At 36.4% G+C, this 12,171-nt stretch overlaps 1 pseudogene; it reads left to right on the forward strand.

The window, feature by feature from the left end:
- The first annotated feature begins 4,238 nt into the window (after nt 1-4,238).
- Nucleotides 4,239-4,893, forward strand: LOC122736823 (annotated as a pseudogene).
- The last annotated feature ends 7,278 nt before the right edge of the window (nt 4,894-12,171 follow it).

A 12,171-nucleotide genomic window follows, 5' to 3' on the forward strand; every position in this document is an offset into this window, starting at 1 on the left:
TTGTTTGTGTGTTTATGTGTGTGTGTGTGCATGTGCACATGCATGCATGTAAGATTCCTGAGTTCTAACAATGCATGCTTACAACTCAAGATAAAGTCTCTAGTTTAAGGCCATTCTCAAAGATAATAATAGTGAGAGACACTGGGCAAGCTGCCAACTTTGAAACACCAATCACCTCGCTGAGATTGTTTAATATATACTGAAAGCCCAGAATTCCAAAATGCCAATGATATGCCTGGCCGCCTACAACCTGGCCAATTCAGAACTGTCCAAACCCCCAAGTCTTCTCTAGCAGATCACCCCACAGTTATCTATCATCCATCTATCTATCTCTCTATCTTCCTCCTTTCCTTTCTCCCTCCTGCCCTCCCTCCTTTCTTCCCTCCTTCCTTTCTTTCTTCCTTATTTCTTTCCTTCCTTCATTTTTCCTTCTTTCTCTGTTTCTCCATCCTCTTCTTTCTTCATCTCCATCTCTTCCTTCCTCCTTTCTTCTCCCTTCTCCCCAGTCCTTCCCTACTATCTACAGATAGGGCCAAATCTTTCTTGTACTTTCAAAAAAAAAAAACCTCACTAGTCCCCACATCTCTCCTCTCTTCATTAGTTATGCTCCTATAAAAAGTCGCCTATACTTTCTTCCATTTTCTTTCCCTTTCACATATTTCTTAGCCCTTTGCTGTTTATCTTCTAACCTCATCATTAAATTGAAATTGCTATCTCTAAAGTCACCAGTGGTTTCTTATGGACAAATCTAATGGTCTTTTCTCAATCATCATCCTTTTTGACGGATATTCCTCTCTGCAACATCTGACATTGTTATCTACCCTCTCCTGAATACAACCTCTTCTGTGGGTTTACTTGACTTTCCTTTCTTGGTTCTCCCACCAATTTGATCATTTCTCAGTGAGGAAATTGAGGAGACTGGGGGGATTAGAATCTTTCTTAGGAGAAAACTTTATTCAATTGTGGGAATTGTGATAGGACTTTGTTGCACTGTATGAACCTAGCTGGACCGTCTCTACCCACTGCTTAGAGACCCTTAATGAAGGACCTAGATATGCTGACCAGAAAACTGGTCAGATCTGAAAATTGATGTAAGGTATTTATTTTTCTCACAATTATACATCTTAAGCAACCCATGTGTCTTTTTTGAAAACTAGGCCCATAACGAATCAATAAATTCTTTGTTTCCTTGTAACTTTGATTGTATACAGTCACTTGGAGGGGAGTGGTATACATTTTTTCTGATTTCAGGGTATTATACCTGTTCTCTCTTCCCTTTCCAACCTGGAAAGTCTCTTTTTCCCCTCCAATTAGAAATTGGATTACTTAATTTTGTATCCAGGTTAATTGTTTTCTCTTTTAATTAATTGGTCTTTTTCCATTAATTGCTTTTAATGTATAAGAATCTGTCTCCCTCTGTATTTGGGGTTTAATGCCAAAGCTGAGGAAGGTAATTGATTCTGTTGTGTTGGGCAATTGGCATACATTGCTTAATAAATCATTATGTTCAGAAATTCAAACCTTTGTTTCCTTAGTCATTTCGTCTTTCACCTACCACATCCATAACCTTTACTAGATCATCTTTCATTCCCTACCCCTGTGTAAAATGTGTCAAGGACATTTGTTACTAGTCCAATATTGTTCATGTACAAGACAGTACCTACCTACATTTCTAACCTTTATATGTTACTCCCATTCACTCACACTGTGATCCGGTCCTACTGGCTTTCTTGCTGTTCCCTATGTCCTGTTCTTTATATCCTTTCTCCATGTAATTTTATGGACTGTCCCACATGCCTGAAATGCATGATCTCCTGTCCTCTGCCTTTCTGAATCCCTAGATTTGTTTTTTAAATACTTATTTCAGGGGCACCTAGATGGCAGTGGATAGAGCACCGGCCCTGGAATCATGAGTACCTGAGTTCAACTCCGGCCTCAGACCCTTGACACTAGCTGTGTGATCCTGGGCAAGTCACTTAACCCCAAATGCCTCACAAAAAACCAAAAAACAAAAAGAATTATTTCAAGCACCACATTCTATATGAGGACTTTCCTGATTTCTTAGTTCATTCCCTCTCAAAAAGTCTTGCGTCCATTTTGTATATGCCTTTTTATGTAGAATTTTATTTTTCCTGGGAAGGCTGTATGCTCCTTGAGGGCAGTTTTGCTTTTGTCTTTGTATCTCCAGTGCAGAAGGTAATACTCCCTAGGATGTATGATGTTGTAACCCTCCCTACCCTATCTTACTCCATCCCTTACCTCAAAGCATGTGCTTCCTATTAGCCCTGATGACACTTTTAATTGACTTCTGAGCCAGAGTTCCATAGAAATACAATGTGGTTAATCCTAACTTCCCAGGTCTCTTTTTCCTGCCACCACTGAAGTGTAAGGATACCTGTCTGAATTCCAGAGAGCAGTTGTGGAGATACCTTTCTAACTAGGCCACAAATCATGGGCTCATGGCCTCCTGGGAAAGCCTGTGTCAGGTATTAAGTTTGTGTCTCCTTTACTTTGGTACAAGGCCTTGTAAGATCTCAAAAGGCAACTGGCATCTCCATGTACATGGGCATTGGCTAATATAGCAGTAATAGGGGCAGAGGCAGACTAACCAAGAGAGAGAGTTATCTATATCTATATCTATCTATCTATCTATCTATCTATCTATCTATCTATCTATCTATATATATATATAGAGAGAGAGAGAGAAAACAATGAAAAAAGAGCCCACTTAGGCAGTGAGGGTTAACTATAAAATATTTCAAAAGTGGTTTTTTCAAAGAAAACGTTTGCAAATATTCCAAAAAGGCTTTAAGAATATTAGCTTCTCAACTGATTGTAAACATTCTATAGTTCTTTATTACTTAACATATTACTTATTCACACTTGTACCTTTTAAATTCTTCTCCCACTATTGGGAGGAACCTCTTAGACTGGAGGAAAATATAGAAATGTTCCTCAGGAATCTGAAGCACTGGGAAGCTAGTTTGGCAATCCCAAAGCAATGAACCCAGGGCAAACAGTGAGGGCAAGTAGATGAAAGAAATTAGGCAAGGTCATGAAGGGATGAGAAACCAAGGGAAGTTAAGGTTCAACAGAATCAGAAACCAAACTAGCACCAGGATCATAAGCATATATCCATGCTCTGTGTTTCTCAGACACATCCTTCCCAGGTGTGGTTGCACATGTCTGTAATACCTGCTATCAAGGAGGCTGAGGCTGGTGGATCATGTGAGCATGAGTTCTGAGCTGCATCATGATAGGCTAATAGGGTGTCTGTATTAAGTATAGTACAAATATGGTTGACTCCCAGGGTGCCTGGGAGTCACCAGACTTCCTACAGGGGAGTGAACCGGTGCAGGTTGGAAACAGCCAGCATGAGATAGTTAAGATACAAAGACCAAATCTCAAAAACAAACACACTAAATGTATCTTTACAATTTAAGTAAACTTTCTTTTATATTGCTTGCTTGTGCTGGATCAAGACAGGAACAAGCATTTTTCTGAAGCACCTACACTAAGCTTTTCCCTCCAAAGTACATCTACCTATGGAAACCCAAACCAAAAAGTTTGAAATTTTTTTTTTCATTTTTGTCTTTGTATTTCTAGAGCACAGAACAGTACCTGGAACATAGAAGCTACTTAATAAATACTTCTTGTTGGATTGATGGATTGATGTTCCATTTCATTAGCTCCATTGATCAATTTACTTCAGAGTTACTTTTTGATCAGATGGCATGTAGATTTATTTCTATGACTATATATTCAGAGCTAACAGAAGACTAAATAGCACCCCCACAATACTTCTAGTACAATCAATAATTTCTGGGGGGCCAGAAGTAGAGAGATGGGCACTGTACCATATAAAACCTGAAAGGAAATGTGCCACAGAAAAATTGATCAAGAGTCAGGAGATTTGGATTTTGAGTGACAACAATGAGCAGTACAACTTGGGCAACTCATTTGCATATTTCTCTATCTGTAAAATAAGGAAATTGAACTTAATAATACTTGAAGTTTCTCCCAGTTTGTCTACCTGTGAACTCATTGTTCATAAAGTAGGAATTATAGACCAGTCTGGAATTCAAATCTATGCAAAGGGGACTTGGTATTTTTTAAAACCTATGCATGAGTAGTGCTCTGCATTGCCTGGGGACCTTTCCCTCATCACCTGTCCCTTAGCCCACCTGGCCTTCTCAGCTCTGCCAGCTTGCCCACCAGGGTCCTGGAGATATGGAACCATGCCTTCAATTAAGTTGCAGAACTCCTATGGAGAGATATTTGAAGTTGATGTTGAAATTGCAAAACAATTTGTAACTATCTAGACCATGTTGGAAGATCTAGGAATGGATGATGAAGGGGATGATGATCCAGTTCCTCTACCAAATGTTAATGCAACAATTTAAAAAAAGATAATTCAGTGGTGTACCCAGCACAAGGATGATATTCCTCCTCCTGAAGATGATGAGAACAAAGAGAAGCAAACAGATGATATTCCTGTTTGGGACCAAGAATTTCTGAAAGTTGACCAAGGAACCCCTTTTGAGCTTATTCTGGCTGCAAACTACTTAGACATTAAAGGTTTGCCTGATGTCACATTCAAGACTGTTGCAAATATGATCAAGGGAAAAACTCCAGAAGAGATTAGCAAAACATTCAATATCAAGAATGACTTAACAGGGGGCAGATAGGTGGCACAGTGGATAAAGCACCTGGATTCAGGAGGACCTGAGTTCAAATCCAACCTCAGACACTTGACAGTTACTACCTGTGTGACCCTGGACAAGTCACTTAACCCTCATTGCCCCACAAAAAAAAAAAAAAAAAAAGAATGACTTAACTGAAGAGGAAGAAGCCCAGGTACGCAAAGTGAACAAGTGGTCTGAAGAAAAATGAAGTTTTGTGCCTGTTAACACTGTAACACTATAAGGATCATTCCAGATAACTAGTTGCATTTCTGTTTATAATTGTTAATATTAGACAAAGGCAGCAGCAAATCTGTTGTATTAGTGGGATATCAATCGTTCCTATTGCAAGTGTAGTGTTTTTTGAGTCCAGAGTCTAATCCTATGGCTGTTTTAATGAGTATAACCAAAAGTCTTTTTACTTTGGTCTGAATAAAACTAAAACTGTGTGGGTTCTGAATGGAAAGTGGCACCTTTGGCTTTCCTTTTCTTATTTTGTAAAGCAGTTTGTCCAGTTATTGTCCAGCTTTAAACTCTAGTTTTCTTGCTATCTGACTTGCCCTTTAAGGAACTTAGCATTGTAAATAAAACCACTTACAAAAGTTTTCCACAATAGAATTAAAAAACAAAACCAAACCAATGCATGTGTGTGTGTTGGGGTGGGGGGGGGGCGAGTATGTTTCAAAACACTGACTTACTGACATATTAGTCTCTTGTTAACGTGCTTTTGTCTGAAAAAACAAGTAATTTCCAAGATAAATAATACTCTGGCTTAAAAGATAAATTCATTTTTATTGCCACTAGAGGTCAGACAACATAAATACATAGGATGGGATTTTTCTCTTACACCTTTCATTAAATACAATAAACAACAGCCATCACATATAAACACAAAGCTGTATTCTCATCCTTTGTAATTCTACCAGCTTTGCTATAGCCACAGAATAATAAAATTAGCAACATAAATTGTGCCATTGAAGTGTAGTGATATAACACCCTTGATTTTCTTAAGCAGTGCCAAGGAAACCATCCTTGCAAGTCAGAAAACAAATCATAAGTACAGACGTCATTATCCAATTGTCACTAAATACCTCATCCATATCGATTATCTCCAGTCTTGTATAGTAAATACAAACAAAATGATCTGCTTTTGAGTAGTAGCAAAGAAAAGGGCATGAGGAGTATTCTCATATTGAAGATTATCTTGACCTCCCCCACTTAACACATACATTTAATTAGTTTTGGGTGACTATCAAAATATAAAAGATGCTTTAATGTAGCATTTAAAAAATGTGCTTACCATTAAGATCTCATTCATAGGTGAGCTTTCTTGATGAAAGATATAATTTCAGGAATTGCAATTTAATTTGTTTGGATGGTACCTGTACTGTCATTATACCTCACAACCTTGGACTTGGAACTGGGAGACTTGGGTTTGAGTTTTGTCCATCAATCACACTTATTAGTTTTGTGTCCATAGGCAAGAAGCCAGGTCACATCACCTCCCTCTGTCTCTTTCTTCTTCTAAAAAATAGAAATAAAAAACATTTACTACCAAACTCGTGGGTTGAATGAGAATGATTTGTTAACTGTAATGCACTTTTATGGAAATATAGGCTAAATAATTGGAGAAATATTAATTGCTTTTTGGTAGGCTGGGCTAATATAGTAAAAATTATAACATCGAAATTTATTTACTTTTTCAGTTATACCAACCAAACTACAAAAGGATTCCTTTATGGAAATAGAAATGTTTATAATGAAATTCAGCTAGGAGAATAAAATGTCAAAAATCTCAAGGGAAAGAATGAAAAAAAGGGGAAAGCAAAGAGCCCCAGCATTACCAGATCTTAACAATACTGCAAAGTAGTCATCATTGAAATGATTTGGTATTGGTTAAAAACCAGAGAAGTTGAATCCAAAGAAACAAATAAACTTTGGAACCTAAGTTTGATAAGTTTAAAGACCTCAGCTCCTGGGCTAACTATTTGACAAAAACTGATGGGAAAGTGGATAGCAGGTTAGCAGTTATTAGGTGTAGGCTTTACACCATATACCAAGATAAGCTCAAAACTGATACATGACTTAGCCATACAAAAACACATCACATACAAATTAGTGGAACAGGGAAGAAATTATATTTCAGATCCATAGATATGGGAAAAGTTCATTACCAAACAGAAGAGAAAGAGAATCTCCTAAGATAAAATGAAGAATTTTGATTGCAGAAAATTAAAAAAAAATTTACAGACAAATCCAATGCAGTTGACTAAAAAGGAAAGTTACTGGGGAAAAATCTTTCAGCAAGTTTCTTTAAGTTGATTATTGATTGATTGATTGATTGATTGATTGATTGATTTTTGTGGGGCAATGAGGGTTAAGTGACTTGCCCGGGATCCCACAGCTAGTAAGTGTCAAGTGTCTGAGGCCAGATTTGAACTCAGGTCCTCCTGAATCCAGGGCCTGTGCTTTATCTGCTGTGCCACCTAACTGCCCCAGTAAGTTTCTTGATAAAATTCTCATTTCTAAGTAATTCAACTTGGAACTGATTCAAAGTTTAAAAAATAAGATCCAGAGGCAGCTAGGTGGTACAGCAGATAAAGCACCGGCCCTGGATTCAGGAGTACCTGAGTTCAAATCTGGCCTCAGACACTTGACACTTACTAGCTGTGTGACCCTGGGCAAGTCACTTAACCCTCATTGCCCTGCAAAAATTATTTTTTTAAAAAGATCCAGTCTTCAATTAATAAATGGCTAAAGGATAGGAATGGACAGTTATTAAGGGAAGAAATCCAAGCTATAACCATGTAAAAACCACTCATAATTAGAGACATGAAAATCGATACAACAGTTTGTTGACATCTCACACCAATCAGATTGACAAAGTTGAGTAAAAAGAAAAATGACAAATGCTTAAGGGAGAAGGGGAAAAGGATTATTAGTATATTGTTAGTGGGGCTGTGAATTGGTCTATCCATTTTGGAAAGAAATTTGGAACTATGTCTTAAAACTTACTAAACGTTATATACCCTTTGATATAACGATATCACTATTAGGTGAAAGAGGTCAAATAAAGAGGAAAAACTTCTATGTGTACAAAAATTGTTTGTAACATCCCTTTTGGTAGTGACAAAACACTGGAGATTTTAAGAGGTTATTTTAAGGTGGGGCAGCTGGATAAATTTTGATATATGCATACCATTTTGCTTTATGCAATGATTAAAGAGATGGTTTCAGAGAAATCTGGGAAAAGTTATATGAACTAATGTAGAGTAAGATACACAGAAATAGTAGAACAATTGATACTCTAATGACATTTTAAAAAAGAACAATTATGAAAGTCTTAACTCTACAACACAATCAAAAATTATTCCAGATGTCTGCTCATGAATAAATCTACTCACCTCTTGAGTAGACAGATAATGGACTAAATACACAGAATATGTCTAAATGTGGCTTATATGGGAATTTGTTTTGCTCGACTTTGTTACAAAGGTTTTGTTTTTCTCTTTTTTCATTGGGGGGAGATGAGGAAAAGAAAAAATGCTTGATAATTGAAAAATTTAAAAATGAATACATTATATAAATAATTTTAATTTTTCAATTTAATTTTTTAAAATTTGAACTTAAAAACCAAAAAAGAGCATTTCCACACACATACATAACAGAAAACAAAAAGGATTCTGAAATTGTGCATCTCCATTTCATGTTGTTTGCTTTAAAAATAAGAATAAAATAAATTCTATGCATTGCTTTCAAAATTGTCCTGATTTTGTATACTTGTCTTCTATGTATTAACAAAAAATGTTTCGATCATTCTCCTATATTTGGCATCACTATTGCTAATTCCTTCTATCCATCACTATCTTTTGAAGTTTGTTCAGGCTCGTGTCTGTTACTTACATGACACTATCTATCCATCTCATCTTCTTCTGTTCCCTTCTCCTTTTGCCTTCAATCTTTCTCAGAATCAGTCTTTTCCAATGAGTCCTGTCTTCTCATTATTAAGTATTTAATCTTCAGCTTCACTATTTGACCTTCCAGTTAATAGTCTGAGTTAATTTCTTTTAGTATTGACTGATTTGATGACCTTGCTGTCCAAGGGAATCTCAAAAGTTTTCTCCAGTGAAAATTTGGAACGATGCCCTAAGGGCAATCAAACTATGCATACCTTTTGATACAGCAGTATCATTACTAGGCCTTCAATCCAAAAAAGAGAAAAGGACCTACATGTACAAAACAATTTATAGCAGCTGTTTTTGTGGTGGCAAAGCATTGGAAATTGAGGGGATGCCCATCAATTGGGGAATGGTTAAACAAGTTGTGGTATATGAATGTAATGGAATATTATTGTGCTCTAAGAAATTATGAGCAGGTAGATTTCAGAAAAAAAAACCTGGAAAGATTTACATGTACTGATGCAAAGGGAAGTGACCAGAACCAGGAGAAAATTGTATTAGCTACATTTTGCCATGATCAATTATGATTTGTCTAGCACTTCTTAGCAATACAATGATACAAGACAACCCAAAGGACTCATGATGGAAAATGCTATACACACCCAGAGAAAGAAATAGAGTTTGAATACAGAACACAACATACTGCTTTCACTTTATTTTTTGTGTGTTTTTTCTTTTGTGTTTCTTCTTTCACAATATGACCAATATGGATATGTGTTTTACATGATTGTGCATATATAACCTATATCAAATAGCTTACTGTCTTAGGGAAGGAGGGAGGAGGAAACGGAGAAAATTTTTGACTAAAAATAATTTTTTTAATTGTCTTTTATGTAATTGGAAAAATTACTATTTAAAAGAGGGAAAAAGTCTTCTCCAGTACCATAATACAAAACTGTCAATTCTGTAGTACTCAGCCTTCTTTATAGTCTGACTTTCACAGCCATACATTATTACTGGAAAAATAGATTTGACTATACGGACCTTTGGCAGCAATGTTTCTTCTTTTTAGTGTGCTGTACTGATATGCCATAGATTTCCTTCCAAGGAGCAAGTGTCTTTTACTTTCATGGCTACAGTGGCTGTCTGAAGTGATTTTTGAGCCTAAGAATATTAAGTTGGATCCTGCTTTTATTTCTTCTCCCTCTATTTGGCAGGAAATGATAAGGCCCATTGCCATAATGTTAATTTTTGTTTTTTTAATGTTAAACTTAAAGCCAATTTTTACACTTTTCTCTTTCACTCTTCTCTTTCACTCTTATCAAGGCTTCTTAATTCCTCTTCACTTTCTGGCATCAGAGTGCTATAATCTGCATATCTGAGATTGTTGATATTTCTCTCAGGAACCTTAATTCTGACATTTGATTCATCTAGCTTGGCATTTTGTATGAATGTACTATGCATATAAGTTAAAATAAGGTGACAATATACAATCTTGTCATACTCTTTCCAATCTTAAACCAATTTAGTTGTTCCATGTTTGGTTCTAACTGTTACTTGTTAACCCACATACAGGATCCTCAGGAGACAAGTAAGTGATCTGATATTCCCATCTCTTTGAGGACTTGCCACATTTTGTTTTGATCCACACAGAGTTTAGTGTAAGTCAATGAAGTAAGTAGATGTTTTTCTGGAATTCCCTTGTTTTCTCCACAATTCAGCAAATGTTGGCAATTTGGTCTCTAGTTCCTCTTCCTCTTCAAAAACCAGCCTGCTCTTCTGGTAATTTTTGGTGCCCATATTGCTGAAGTCTACCTTGCAAAATCTTAAGCAAAACCTTGCTGGAATATGAAATGAGTGCAATTGTTTGGTAATTTGAACATTCCTTGGCATTGATCTTTAGCACTGGAACATAAACTGATCTTTTTGAATCCATTGTCCACTGTTGCGTCTTCCAAATTTGCTGACATATCAAGTGCAGCACTTTAACACTATTATCTTTTAGGGTTTAAATAGCTCAGCTGGAATTCATCACCTCCACTAGCCTTATTGTTAGCAAAGCTTCCTAAGACCCATGACTTCATTCTCCAGGATGTCTGGCTCTAGATCAGTAACCACATTATTGTGATTATTGGTGATTTTAAGATCTTTCCTGTATGGTTCTGCATATTCTTGCCACCTCTCCTTAATCCCTTCTACTTCTATTAGTCCCTACCATTTTTGTCTTTTAACATGCTCATTTTTACATGAAAAATTCCCTTGATAGCTCTATTTTTTATGAAATCTCTTGTCCTTTTCCATTCTATTATTTTCTTCTATTATTTTTTACATTGTTCATTTAAGAAAACTTAATCTCTTCTTGCTATTCTCTAGGATTCTGCATTCAGTTGGGTATATCTTTCCTTTTCTCTTTTCCCTCTCCCTTTCATTCTTTCCTCAGTAAAGCCTTATAAGACACCCATTTTGCTTTCTTGTTCTTTTTATGTTTTTTGTTGTTGCCTCCTGTACAATATTGTGAACCTCTGTCCATAGTTCTTCAGGCATTCCATGCACAAAATCTAATCCCTTAAATCTATTAATCACTTCTACTTCACATTCAAAAAGGGTGTTATTTTTCCTATTTTCTTCAATTTAGATATGAATTTTGCAGTAAGAAGCTTGTGATCTGAGACACAGTCAACTACATATTGTGTTTTAAATGACTATATAGAGCTTCTCCACCTTTGGCTGCAAAGTATATAATCAATCTCATTTCAATATTGACCATGTGATGATGTCCATGTGTACAGTTGTCTTTCGGGTTGTTGAAAAACAATGTTTTCTATAACTAGTGTATTATCCTGACCAAACTCTCTTAGTCTCTGCCTTGCTTCATTTTGTACTCTATGTCCAAATGTTCTGGTTATTCTGATGATCTTTTTATTTCCTACTTTAGGATTCCAATCCTCCATGATGATTGTGTCGTTTTGGAGGTATTATTTCTATAAGATGTAGAACTGCTCAACTTTGGTCTCTTCAGCATTAGTAGTTGGGGCCTAGATTTGTATTATTGTGATGATGAATGGTTTGCCCTGGATTTTAACAGATATCATTCTGTCATTTTTGAGATTTTACCCCAGCACTGCTTTTCCCACTGTTTTATTGACTGCTAAGGCTACTCCATTTCTTTTAAGGGATTCTTGATCACAGCAGTATATGTAATGATTAACTCAATTAAATTCACCCATTCTCATCCATTTGAATTCATTGACACCTGAGATGGCAATACTTAATCTCTTCATCTACTATTTGTCCATATCCAGCTTATTTTAGTTCCTATGCAATATTGATCTTTACAGAATTTAACATTACATCGTTAGCCACATCCACAGCTGAGCTTCCTTTCAGCTTTGGCCCAGCCACTTCTTTCTTTCTGGAGCTACTTCTGATTGTCTTCCGCTCTTTTGCAGTTCCATTTTGGACAACTTCTAACCTGAGGAGCTCATCTCCAGTGTCATATCTTTTATCATCTTGATACTGCCCATGGAGTTTTCTTGGCAAATATATTGGAGTGGTTTGCCATTTCCTCCTCCAGTGGATTACCTTCCCCC

This window comes from Dromiciops gliroides, chromosome 1, assembly GCF_019393635.1.
Source record: "Dromiciops gliroides isolate mDroGli1 chromosome 1, mDroGli1.pri, whole genome shotgun sequence".
NCBI lineage: Eukaryota > Metazoa > Chordata > Mammalia > Microbiotheria > Microbiotheriidae > Dromiciops > Dromiciops gliroides.